This window comes from Panthera tigris, chromosome F3 (genome assembly GCF_018350195.1).
Source record: "Panthera tigris isolate Pti1 chromosome F3, P.tigris_Pti1_mat1.1, whole genome shotgun sequence".
Taxonomy (NCBI): domain Eukaryota; kingdom Metazoa; phylum Chordata; class Mammalia; order Carnivora; family Felidae; genus Panthera; species Panthera tigris.
Window position 1 is genome coordinate 15,116,294 of NC_056678.1, and position 13,900 is coordinate 15,130,193.

General features: G+C 35.3%; 1 protein-coding gene across 3 annotated transcripts in view; it reads left to right on the forward strand.

Annotated features, from left to right (window-relative positions):
• SUCO (SUN domain containing ossification factor) overlaps positions 1-13,900 on the forward strand; it is a 90,997-nt gene that overhangs the window by 12,442 nt on the left and 64,655 nt on the right. The gene's annotated exons all lie outside the window — the stretch shown is intronic.

Sequence of the window (13,900 nt, forward strand, 5' to 3'; positions counted from 1 at the left end):
CTGAGCCACCCAGGCACCCCTGTTTTTCAGGTTCCTAACTTGAGAACTGGGTGGATAGCAGTATCACATGATGAAATTAAGGATATATGAAGGGGAGATTTGGAAGAGGAAGATTTTTGTGTTCAAGTTTGGATTTAGTTGTTTTGGAGATGTCTTGGAACATGAAGGGGGAGAGATTCAATTTTTAAATGAAGTTAATTTTTTTGCAACATTAATATAGGCATCATTGAAGGGTTTTTAAGAAAAGGACCAGTTTGAAGAAGATAATAAGGGCTCAAGATAAAAGTAGCCATTAGCCAAAAACTATGAGAGTAAATGCAATATCCCTAGAAATGAAGTAGAGTATAAAGGGAAGAGTGAGAACGGAACCCTGGAAGCACCAGACTTTAATCTGTAGTCAGCAGAAGCAGCATATCAGCAGTCTTCAGAGAGGGATGAGAAGCAGACGTGTAATTTGACAAACCAGAGGAGAAGAGGGTTTCAATGGAAGCAGCAGAGAAATCAAAAAAGGTAAATTCTGCTGCTACCATACTCATTTCAGTAGTTTAATGAAGGCAGAAACTAGAATTCACCTGGCCGAGGGCTAAGTAGAAGGTAAAGAAATTGAGACTACAAGTATAAACGACTCTGGAATTTGATAAGTAAAAGAAGATAGATAGGACAGGAGCACAATAGCTGATAACAGTAGCTAACATTTGAGTGCATATTTTATGCCAGGCTAAGCATAGCACATGCATCATTTAATTTTCCTCGTAATAACTCCATTTTAGAGTATCAGTATTGAGGCGCGCAGGTTGTATAATTTGCCAAAGAACATACAACTAATAAATGGAGGACCTGGGAATAACACTTGGGGATCTTGACTCTTAAGTCCATGTACTAGTCACTGTGCTGCAAAACTTCATATTTATCTCCTGTTGGCAAGAGAAGTAAACATTATTCCTCTTCTGGGATAGTTCTTATATTTTTGTTATGCTATAACTGACCTTGACTAATACCATCAATTGTTGAGTGAATAGATTGTTATCTCACTTTTCTTTTATCTGTTGACCAGAGAATATGAAATATGAAATACAGCAGTAAAGAAAGATGATAGGCTTTGGAGAGGGAGAAATCGAGATTTGCAGTGACAAATTGAATAACTGGGCAGCTTAACTGCTGAGCTTTAGCTTCTTTATTTGTAAAAATTAGACTACTACTTTCACCTAAAAGTCTGAACAAACAACAAAACAAAACAAAACCCAGGGATGCTTGCGTGGCTCAGTCACTTGAGTATCTGACTCTTGATTTTGGCTCAGGTCATGATTCCAGGATCGTGAGATTGAGCCCCACATCAGTCTCCGCACTGAGTGTGGAGCCTGCTTAAGATTCTCTCTCTCTCTCTGTCTCTCTCTCTCTCTCTGTCTCTCTCTCTCTCTCTCTCTCTCTCTCCCTCCCTCCCTCTCCTGCCCCTCGCCTGCCCCATTCACGCATACACGCTCTCATAAATAAATAAACAAATGCATGAGTTTTTTCTCGAGACATCAGGTGCTTAGGATTGGATTGCTTATACTCTGTTTATACAGAGTTCTGCATGGATCCCTTTTTTACTCTATTTTACATGATTACTCCTTCAGTTTCATTCCTCTTTCCCCCCATTTTAGCCATTTACCTTAGAGTATATATGATGTCTTTCCAGTCAGCCTTCATGTATTTGATATGTTTTCTTCCAAAATAGTCTTGTTTTGCTTGTATATTATAAAATTCACACAGATTTTGGTATGGTATGATACCAAATGGTATGGTATGATGCTGTTAATCTCATTCTTTTTTCTACTTGTCCTTTAACACTTTTATTTTTACTTGCTTTAGTTCTTAGAGTCATCATTAAAATGAATTCTAAGTAGTTAATGTTGTGGCAGATGTCCTCAGGAAAGCCTGTTACCATTCATTCATTGTGCATTTTGTGTGTAGACTTCTAAAGAGAGACTATATATCAACAAATGCATTTAGGAGTATTCTGTTCCAGTTGCCTGTCTTTTGTTATCCTAGTACTGTAGTCTAATTAAAGTGGTTTTGTAATAAATTTAATTATCTGGCAGGGTGAACCACATGTCTTTGCTTTTTTTGTTAATTTAGCTATTCTTGGGCCAGTTGTTTTCCATATCATATTTAGAGCAATAGGATCCTCACGTATTTTGGTAGGAGTCATATTTGAGTGATGAATTACTATCTTTACATTGCTGTCCCCAGCATTCCATTTATGAACATATTGGATCCTCATGTATTTATGATCATTACTAGAGTTAAACATTTTTATCTGTAAATGATTGTGTATTTTCTTCAGTTAATTTCTAAATTGTTTTATAATATTTGTTCTTGCTAATAGCTTATTTTCTGTTTGGTTTTTGCTGGGAGGAAAATACAGACTTTTTTGTTTCTTAAATTTTTAAAAAAAGTGTATTGAGAGAGAGAGAGAGCACACTTGTGTGTGAGCTAAGGAGGGGCAGAGAGAGAGGGAGAGAATCCCAAGCAGGCTCCACACTGTGAGCATGGAGCCTAATGCAGGGCTCAAACTCATGAAGTGTGGGCTCATGACTTGAGCTGAAATCAAGAGTCAGACACTTAACCAACTGAGCCACCCAAGTGCCCCTGTTTCTTAAATTTTTAAGTTAAGATAATTTACATTGAAATGCACATATATTATGTGAAATTCACATAATTTATAGTGAAATGCACATATATTAACTCTGTATATAGTTGGATCAGTTTTGACAAATCCAGATATTAGTGTAACTCGCACCCCATCAAAATGTAGAACATTTGTATCACCTCAGAATGTTCTCCATGTCCTTTTCTAGCGAATCAGCTGAAGCAACCAGTGATTTGATTTCTGTCACTGTGGATTAGTTTTGCTAATTCTGGAACTTCATCTACATGGAGTTATACAGTATGTTCTTGTGTCTGGCTTCTTTCACTCAGCAAGCATAATGTTTCCAAGATCTATCCATGTTGTTTCATTAATCAGTAACTCTTAGATTTTTATTAGGAGTGCATTGTATTAATATACTACAGTTTGTTTATTTCACTGCTTTTGGACATCTGGGCTGATTCCAGTTTTTGGCTATTAGAAATAAAAGCTACTGGGGACATTTTTGTATAATGCTTTTTGTGGATGTAGTTTTCATTTCTCTTGAAGTACCTAAAAGTGGAATTGCAAGTGCTGAAACAGATGGGTATCGTATGCTTCTGGAAAGACACAACATCACTTATTATGGAGGATTCTGGCCTGGAATACATAACCTGAATCTGGTCATGAAGAAACATCAGACAAACCTCAAATAAGGACCCTATTATTTAAAAATAAAAGGATTGTGTTCATCAAAAATGTCAGTGCCACATAAGGTAAAGGCCAAGAACTATTCCAGGGTAAAGGAGACTCTGAAGACACATGATAAGTGCAGGACATGATCCTAGACTCAATTCTGTACTTCGGTGTAATACAGGGGAAATGCTATAAGGACATTATTAGATTAATTGACACAATTGCAAATATGGATGATAGGTTAAAGTATTATGTCAATGTAACATTTGTTGAAATTAACAACTGCACTGTGTTTATGTAAGAGAATATCCTTATTCTGTGGAAATACATACTAAGGTATTTAGAGATAAATTACATGGAGAGAGAGAAAGGAGAGTGTGGGAAGGAGGTTGTGAGAGTATGCCATGAGCAAGTGACAAATGATGGAAGAAATGGGGCAAAATGTTACCAATAGTTTGATATGGGTAATGAGTTTGTGGATGTTCTTTGTACTGTGCTGACAATTCTTTGGAAGCCTTGAAATTATTTCCAAATAAAAAGTGAAAAAAAAAAAAAAGAAGAAGAAAACAACCCTGGGTTGGGATTTTTCCCTTTCCTATGTGCAGTATTGGTTTATCCACTCAAATTTCCTTAATTATCATTAGTTTATTACAATTATTACTTTGTGCCAATTTTGCTGTTTTTCTAGAAATATCTATTTCTTGTAAATTTTAAAATATATAGGTATTTATATAGTTTGTAATATTTTACAGTTTAAAAAATCTGTTTTGTCTGTGGTATTTCATGTTTTTGTGCCATGTTAATTCACATCACCAACTCTCCTTGATTGGTTTTGCCAGAAATTCATCTTTCTAACATTTTCTTCAAAGAAGTAAGTTTTGTTTTTCTTAATCTTTGCCTTTGGTCTTTATTTCATTGATTTCTGTCCTTATAGCCTTCTTTCTTTCTTTTTTTTTTTTTTTTGTAATTTTTTTTTTTCCGATTTACATTATTATCTCTTTGAGTTGAAAGATTAGCTCTTGTTTTGAAACTAGCTCTTCTTTGGAAATAAAGTTTTCCTGCCGTTGTCTTATCTGCATCCCACCAATTTGTCTTATCTGCATCTCATCCTACCAATAGTAGTCTTCCACTATAATATTTCCTAAAGTTTCTCATTGTTTCCTCTTTAATGGAAGGATGATTCTGCTGCATAATTTTTGTTTCCAGGCTTAGGATGTTGTTGGGAATCTTTTTGTTACTTCAAAAATTGTTGCAGGGTAGTTGGAGAGTATAGTTTATTAGATCTTCAGCCTTTGGAATTTGAGTCTTCTTTTGAAGTTTTAGTGTATGGTTAGTATTTGGGAGATATCCCATGTGTGCTTGAAAAAGAATGTTTATTTTGTATTTGTTATAAAGTTATATATATTTGGTCAAGCTTGTTTCTTATATATAATGTAAATCTCATGTTTTCTTAGATTTTGTCCGTGTATTATTTTGTAAGAGATAATTTAAAATAGGCTACCATAATTTTTGATTATTCTGTTTCCACATGCAGGTTTGGGGGTTTTATATATTTCAAAATGATATTTTTGGGTGCATATATGTTTATAATCATTGTATCTTTTTACTAAAATAAATAATAAATCTGTTAGTGACATGTTTATCAATTTAATTCAGTTTTGTCTGCTTTGTTTTTTTTTAATGTTTTCTCAATGTATCTTTACTGAAATTTTTAATGAGTTGAAAATTATACCTAACATTTTCTAATAAGCTTCTGTATCTAACATAATATCTGGTATGTATTGGTAGTCTTAAGTGCTTATATAGTTTCTTCAGTATAACTCAGAGGGAAACGACATGAACTCATTTGAAAGTTTAATAGACTTCAGTTTAGTTTTGTCCTTACCTCTGCAATTATTAGGCTTGGCTCATTTGCATATTAGCATATTCTTTATTGCACATTAATGTGTCCTGGAATTCATTATTACATTATTTTGCTAGATTTCTTTGATAAGATTATAAAAAGTAATTGTAAAGGTAGCTAGTTCAGTATTTCTAAACTAGGCAGTTGTAAAACAAGCTTCAAGGCTTAATTTAGTTGCTGTATCCTACAGAAAAAAATTCCTGAGTCCTCCACCTGTTCCCTTTGTTAAGAGTTAATTGATGTTCCTTTACCCTAACATTTAAATCTTAACAATTGTTTTTTGAAATCTATAGTTGTAACATACCCTTGAAAATAGTACAGTGCCTGGCAGCATTAAACTGTAGGTTCCCACTGCAAGAAAAACTTCACCCACTGCATATTCAGGTTGAATCTGTCCATTAAGAAAAGACTATGTACTGTCATCTGGATGCAGACATTCATTCCTTCTGTATTGTGGTACTTTTTTTTTTTAATCTATAACCATTAAGACCATATCTAAAAGAGCTTTTGTGGAAATTATAGGCAAATAACAAATATTTGTCATTAAAATAGATGGATATATGTTTAATCTATTAATATATGGTCAGCCTATTTTTGAGAGTGAACAAAAAAAGATACACATATTAATGATGTAAATAAGAAACTAAAATGGAGTGCTCAACAATTTGTAATGTTTCTGTTGCTTTTGAGCTCTATACAGCTTATAATTTATGCATATGATTTTTGTCCACTTTGAAGAATTTTATTCTGGTAACTATACCCAGGCAGGTATTACAATAATATATGTTGCAAATAGATACAACATTGAATTATTTTTTTCTTCCTGTTTAAAAGTGGGCAGAATTCCGAAACTTGTTCTCATGGGAATTTAAAGACATCAAATCGTAGAAAGGAGTGCAATAGGCAGGCACCTGTTGCCTAGCTTCAATAATGATCAATCTCTTGTCATTCTTGTTTTATTTCTCTCTGCTCCACTTCTTAAAATAGCTTTTTCAGGGGCATAATTGGTATACAATATACTACATAAATTGGACAATTTGATACCTTTTGGTATATGTATACATCCATGAAACTCTCACCAAAAGCAACTTAGCAAACATATCCTTTACCCTCAGGAATTTTCTCATGTCCCTTTGTAATCCCTGCCTTCTGGCCTCCTTCCTGCAGGCAGCCACTGATTTGCATTCTGTAGCTGTAGTTTAGTTTGCATTTTTTGTATTATATAAATGCATTATATTTTGTATTATATAAATTCCATTGTATAAATGGAATCATGCATTATATACTTTTTTTTTTGGTTTGACTTCTTTCACAGAAAATAATTATTTGGAGAGTTGTCCAGGATGTTGTGTTTCAGATTAATATCTTTTTATTGCTGAATAGTATTACATTACATGTCTATAGTATAAATTGTTTATCTATGTACCTGTTCATGGATATTTGAGGTTGTTTTTTTTCCCCCAGTTCTTGACTATTACAAATAGAGCTGCTGTGACCTTTTGTGTCTTTCTCTTGAGTGAATACTTAAGGGTGGAATGGCTGGATTATTTGGGTCTGTTTCACTTTTAAGGCAGTGCCAAATTGTTTTCCAAAGTGGTTGTACCGTTTTAGATTCCCACCATATAAGAGTGCTTCTATATTGTTTGCAACACTTAGTATGTTCAGTCTCTTAAATGTTAAGCCATTTTATTAGGTATGTAGTGGTATCTCATTGTGGTTTTGATTTGCATTTCTCTAAGAATAACGATGATGTTAAGCATCTTTCACGTGTTTATTTGCCATTCCTAGGTTTCCTTTGGTGATATGACTATCAAAATCTTTTGCCTGTTTTTTAAAAATTTGGTTGTTTCTTAATTGAGTTTTGAGAGTTCTTTACACTGGATACAAATTCTTTATCAAGTATATGCTTTGTAAATATTGTTTCCTAGTCTGTAACTTGCCTTCTCATTTCATAAGTGTGTTTTACAGAAGTTTTTAATTTTGATGGTCAGTTTATCAATTACTTCTTTCATGGATTGTGCTTATTTTTAAGAGAAACTTATATTTTGGAATTATTCTAAATTTATAGACAATATGCAAAGGTAGTACAGAGAGTTAACCACATACACTTCACCTAACTTCCCTGAATATTAACATCACATGTAATCATGTTACATTTGTCGAAAGAAATTAGTACAGCACATGGACCATGCTTTTTACATCACACATAAAAGTTCTTTGCCTAGCAATTTTTTGTGGGGAGGATCAAGTAGTGGAATAGTATTAAACTAAAATGTTCTACAATTGTACTTATAAATACTTCAATAAAAGCGAACACATTTTTTTGAAGGCAGTTGTGTGGAGGTATTTCCATATGCAGGATGCCAGCCTAATTGCACACTGATTTAAATTCCTCAGTGTAATTCTGTTCATGTTGGTTAGAACCCAGCATTTAGGGGCGCCTGGGTGACTCAGTCCATTAAACATCTACTTCGGCTCAGGTCATAATCTCACAGTCGGTGAATTTGAGCCCATGTCGGGCTCCACACGAGCAGTGCAGAGCCTGCTTGGGATGTTCTCTCCCCCTCTCTCTAGCCCATTGTGAGCACGCTCTCTCTCTCTCCCTCTCTCTCTTTCAGAATAAATAAACCTAACAAAAAAAGAACCCACCATTTAACAACATAATCAAGTGAACTGACCAAGAAATCATGTGCAGATAGATAAAAAATCTCCAAAGTGTTTTTTTGACAATTTTTTAAAGTTTATTTATTCTGAGAGAGAGAGAGGGAGAGAGAGAGAGAGAGAGAGAGAGAGAGAGAAGCAAGCATGGGAGGGGCAGAGAGAGGGAGAGAGAGAGAATCCCAAGCACTGTCAGCATAGAGCCAGCCCAACACAGGGCTTGAACTTACAAACTGTAAGATCATGACCTGAACCGAAATCAAGAGTTGGATGCTTAACAGGCTGAGCCATTCAGGTACCCCAAAGGGTTTTTTTTTTAATTAACTATTTATTCAAGGTTATAGAACTTAGAAGATAGGATAAATTTTGAGTGTCAAAGACATTTTGTAATAATTTTATATCTGATCAGCTGTGGGCAAGAGATGAAAGAACATGTTAGGGATAGTTCAAAAGTAAAAATTGACATTCTACATCAGTTTGTTATTGTTACTGAACCATGTTCCAACCCCAAAATACCTGTTTTTATTCTCTTAGAATTAAAATATTTTTTGTTTTAGTAAGCATAATGCCTAATATTGTGTTTACTATGTGCTGTCACAGTTCTAAGGGCTTTAAGCTAGCTCATCAAATCCTTATAACAGTCCCCTCAAATAGGTAATACTATTTTGAGGAAATAGGCACAGAGAAATAAATGTTTATTTAATGAGCTTGCCCAAGATCATACAGGCTGTGTGACTCTGGACCTCATTCTTTTAACCATTATGCTAGGCCAACTAGCGAATTGTCACAGTCGAATGTATCTTGTAATATTATGCACCTCTGCACATCTTTGCTGTATACCTCCATTATCATGACCTCCTGAAGGAATGGAAAGATTTCCATTACTACATCCCTTCTATGAAATTTTATTTTTTTTTTCTCCACTAATAGTTATAATGAGTATTAAATTCAACATTGGTGGTCATGACTTGAAACCTTGCCTGTAACTTATAGTAGTAATTGTAATTTTACACCATAACATAACTGATGTAGTGGAGATCTTTCAATCTATTGCTCTATCTATCTATCTATCTATCAAGGCTATGACTTTTTTAGGCCCTTTACCAGGAAGTTATTTTTTAAGTTCATTTTATTTATTTTGAGAAAGAGTGCAAACATGAGCAGGGTAGGAGCAGAGGGGGTGGGGAGAGAATCCCAAGCTGGCTCCACAGTGTCAACACAGAGCCCGAAGCGAGGCTTGATCTCACGAACCTTGAGATCATGACCTGAGCCAAAATCAAGAGTTGGATGCTTAACTGACTGAGCTGCCCCCGGAAGTACTTTAATAAAAGAAGGTCCATGAAAGATAGCCACACACACACTAGGCATGTTCTTAACAGGAATGCTATCCCAACTTAAATTTTATTTCTATTATTTTTCACCTCCCATCAGACCCTAATAATTATTTGCTGAAGTCCAGAGCTTTTGAATTCTTTGATGTTTAAAGGTCTTGAGGAAATTATGTGGCAATTTCAGCTCTTAAATAAAATTTTAAAAATTAGGTCATTCTAACTATCAGCTGAAATTTGATCTCATTTTGGTTTTGACTAAATTTTTATGAAATTTGTTGATTGATTTAATGGTTCCTGTAAGTTTTTCTTCATGTTTTAAGTTTTGGAGAATAGTACTAATCTTTGGTAATTTGGTCCCCTGTTTGCAAAACTTTTTTTTTTTTTAATGTACAGTTACTTGTATAGATAAAACTGATTTGTTATATTTCTTAGTTCTTGAGAAGCTGTTTGGGTTTGTGCGTGTGTGTGTGTGTGTAGTTCTCTGTTAAAGATAACCTAAAGCTAGAGAACACAAAGCTAGATTTGGGGTATTTTTACCCCTCCCACCCTCACCCTCAAAATTCCTACCCAGAAAATGATTTGTTTTCCATAAGAATATTCTACATATTCAGTGTATATGTGTGTGTGTGTGTATATATATGTATGTATATATGTATACATATATATATACACACACACACATACATATGTGTATGTATATATATATGTGAACATATTCATACACATATTTTTAGTTGAAAATGGTTTTTAAAAAGTTTGGAAGAAGAAATCACTTGAGTATTTATTGACTATTTGCCATATGCCTTTGCTAGGTTTTCTAAGTATATTGATTGGTTGTATCATTTAGATTAGAACATCAACTACATGTAAAAGGAAATGACAGTTTGATTGGCAGAACATTTGTGATACTACCATAATGATAAGATAATAAGTACATAAAGTTACCAAAAAAATTCCTTTTCCAAGTTTGCGTAAAGAAAAATTTTAAATTTAAAATCTGCTTAACGTAAGTTTTCTTTTAAAGATGATTTTTTGGTGGGGCGCCTGGGTGGCGCAGTCGGTTAAGCGTCCGACTTCAGCCAGGTCACGATCTCGTGGTCCGTGAGTTCGAGCCCCGCGTCAGGCTCTGGGCTGATGGCTCGGAGCCTGGAGCCTGTTTCCGATTCTGTGTCTCCCTCTCTCTCTGCCCCTCCCCCGTTCATGCTCTGTCTTTCTCTGTCCCAAAAATAAATAAAAAACGTTGAAAAAAAAATTTAAAAAAAAAAAAAAAGATGATTTTTCGGGGCGCCTGGGTGGCTCAGTCGGTTAAGCGTCCGACTTCAGCTCAGGTCATGATCTCGTGGTTCGTGAGTTCAAGCCCCGCGTCAGGCTCTGTGCTGATGGCTCAGAGCCTGGAGCCTGTTTCAGATTCTGTGTCTCCCTCTCTCTCTGACCCTCCCCCATTCATGCTCTGTCTCTCTCTGTCTCAAAAATAAATAAAGGTTAAAAAAAAAATTAAAAAAAAAAGATGATTTTTCAGCCATGTAGATTCTACTTTGGTTGATTTTGTTATAGATTTACTGTTTTTAATCCTTTAAACATTTTTCTTGCTCAAGATGTCAGATGGTCATTTTTCTTTGAAAAGCATGCACACACACATACTTTATAACTACTGGTACTTGTGACTAGTAAGGCTTTCAGACTGGATGTTAGTATTTTCTGTAAGCATAATAACTAGCATGTATGATACTCTTGTTTCACTAAAGTGTGTAAAGCTTGGTATCCTAAATGGCACTCAAATGTGATTTTTGTTTAATCATACAGTTAATACCTTTCTTTATGAATGGCAAATCCATGCCACATTGGTAGGGAGAAGCTGACAAAAAAGGATAAATATCCTCTTAGTCTCCAGACTCTCTTTTTTTGAGTTTATGTGTGTGATGAAGTGGTGGGTGGATGAGTTTGGGGAGTGGTAGTGGTGAGGTGACATGGTGATGGGAGAGGAATAAAAAATGACTGAATTTCCCTCTGGTGTGTGCTACAAAACAGTTCTCCACAGACCTTTCATTCATTTAACAAATATTTATTAAGCACCTTATATTTGCAAGTTTTGGCTTTGTGGGGTGAGGTTAAAGTGGTTAGGAATTGGTTCTCAAGGAATTTATGTTTTAAATGTTTATTTTTGAGAGAGAAAGAGTGCTCATGTGTTTGCGCTCAAGTGGGGGAGGGGCATAGAGAAGGAGAGAGAATCTCAAGCAGGCTTAGAGCTGTCAGCGCAGAGCCCTACTCAGGGCTCAGTCTTACCAACTGTAAGATCACATGACCTGAGCAAAAATCAATGCTTAACTGACTGAGCCATCCAGGCACCCTTTATGTTTCTATTTAATTACAAACTGTCTGCCAGTTACATAAATCTGTAGTTAAGATTTTCAAAGACCTGTCAGGTATGCTGTCAGTTTCATCCTCTGAAAGAAGGTTCTTCTAAGAGTTTCTCATTACCTCCAATTTAGACAGATTGCCCTCTGTTCTCTGTGTATAGCTGTCATCCTATGATTTCTATTTCCAGTCACCCTGGGGATTCCCTTTCCCCCTCTAATCTCAGTACCATATTGTTGTAACCATTGTGGTTTCACAGACATCTAGTTTCCTCAAATTAAAATCTTCTTGACTATTCTTAACTGTTTATATAAATTTTAGAGTCAGCCTGTCTCCTTAAAAACATCTTTAGCTCTTAAATATCTTTCAAATCTTCTGTATATACTAACTTGAATCATATAATTTGACTTTTCCATGTCAGAGAATTGTCAAATATTGGCAATTTGAAGCAGTTCTACTTAATAGAACATTTCTTGCTAAGTTTATATTTTATTTTATTTATTTTTAAATTTACTAAATCCAAGTTAGTTAACATACAGTGTAATGTTTCAAGAGTAGAATTTAGTGATTCATCACTTACAGATATCACCCAGTGCTCATCCCAAGTGTCCTCCTTAGTGCCCATCACCCATTTAGCCCATCCCCCCACCCAGTACCCCTCCAAAAACCCTTAGTTTGTTCTCTGTACTTAACAGTCTCTTATGGTTTGCCTCCCTCTCTGTTTTTATCTTATTTTTCTTTCGCTTCCCCTATGTTCATCTCTTTTGTTTCTTAAATGCCACATATGAGTGAAATCATATATTTATCTTTCTCTATTTTGCTTAGCATAATACATTCTAGTTCCATCCACATTGTTGCAAATGGCAAGATTTCATTCTTTTTGATTGCCAAGTAATATTCCAGTGTGTGTGTGTGTGTGTGTGTGTGTGTGTGTGTGTGTGTGTGTGTGTGTGTATACACATCTTTTTAATCCATTCATCAGTCAATGGACATTTGGGCTCTTTCCATAATTTGGCTATTGTTGATAGTGTGGCTGTAAACATTGGGGTGCATGTACCCCTTCATATCAGCATTTTTGTATCCTTTGGATAAATACCTAGTAGTGCAATTGCTGGGTCATAGGGTAGCTCTATTTTTAATTTTTTGAGGAACCTCCATACTGTTTTCCAGGGTGGCTGCACCAGTTTGCATTCCCACCAGCAGTGTAAAAGTGTTCCCCTTTCTCTGCATCTGCTTATCACCAACATCTGTTGTTTCCTGAGTTGTTAATTTTAGCCATTCTGACAGGTGTGTGGTGGTATCTCATTGTGGTTTTGATTTGTAGCTAAGTGTATATTTTAGTATTGTTTCTTTACAAATGGGTATTTTTCTTCTATTTCATCTTGTAACTGGTTGTGATGGTTTTAGTAGAGTTGAGTTGATTCTGTTTGTTTGTTTGTTTATTTTATTTATTTGAGAGAGTAAGCATGTGAGCAGGGGAGAGGGACTGAGGGAGAATCTTAAGCAGGCTCCATGCTCAGTGCAGAGCCTGATGCAGGGCTAGATCCCACGACACTGGGATCTTTACCTGAGCTGAAATCAAGACTTGGATGCTCAACTTACTGAGCCACTCAGGCACCCCCGATTCTTAATTTTATACCTAAGAATATAATTTTTATACCCAAGATATCTTTTAATAGGTGGTTCTTTTTAATTTTCCACCTGTATAAACTCATTATCTGCAATTAATGATGATTTTATTGTCTCTTTTACCATTTTTATATCCTTTATCATATTATGTAATACTAGCAATAATGGACATTCTTGTCTTGTTTCAGATCTCAATAGGGTTATTTTTTATTTTTTATTTTTTTAACATTTATTTATCTTTGAGACAGAGAGAGACAGAGCATGAACAGGGGAGGGGCAGAGAGAGAGGGAGACACAGAATCTGAAACAGGCTCCAGGCTCTGAGCTGTCAGCACAGAGCCCGACGCGGGGCTCGAACTCACAGACCGTGAGATCATGACCTGAGCCGAAGTCGGACGCTTAACCGACCAAGCCACGCAGGCGCCCCATAAATAGGGTTATTTTTAAGTTGCTTCACTAAGTTTGGTACTGACTTTCAGGCTTGTATATTATGAATATATGTTTCCATGGTAAACATCTGCTTTTTCCTATTTAAAAAAATCTTGATGGATGTGTAAGTTTATCAGATGTCTTTCAGTGACTATGAAGATAATCGTATTTTTCCTTGATATTTTTTTGCATGGTAAACTAAATAAACAGATTCTATTATTTTGACCACTTTTGACTATCAGAGCTAAACTCTACTTGATCATAACAATGGTATTTCTTTGGTATGTCCTT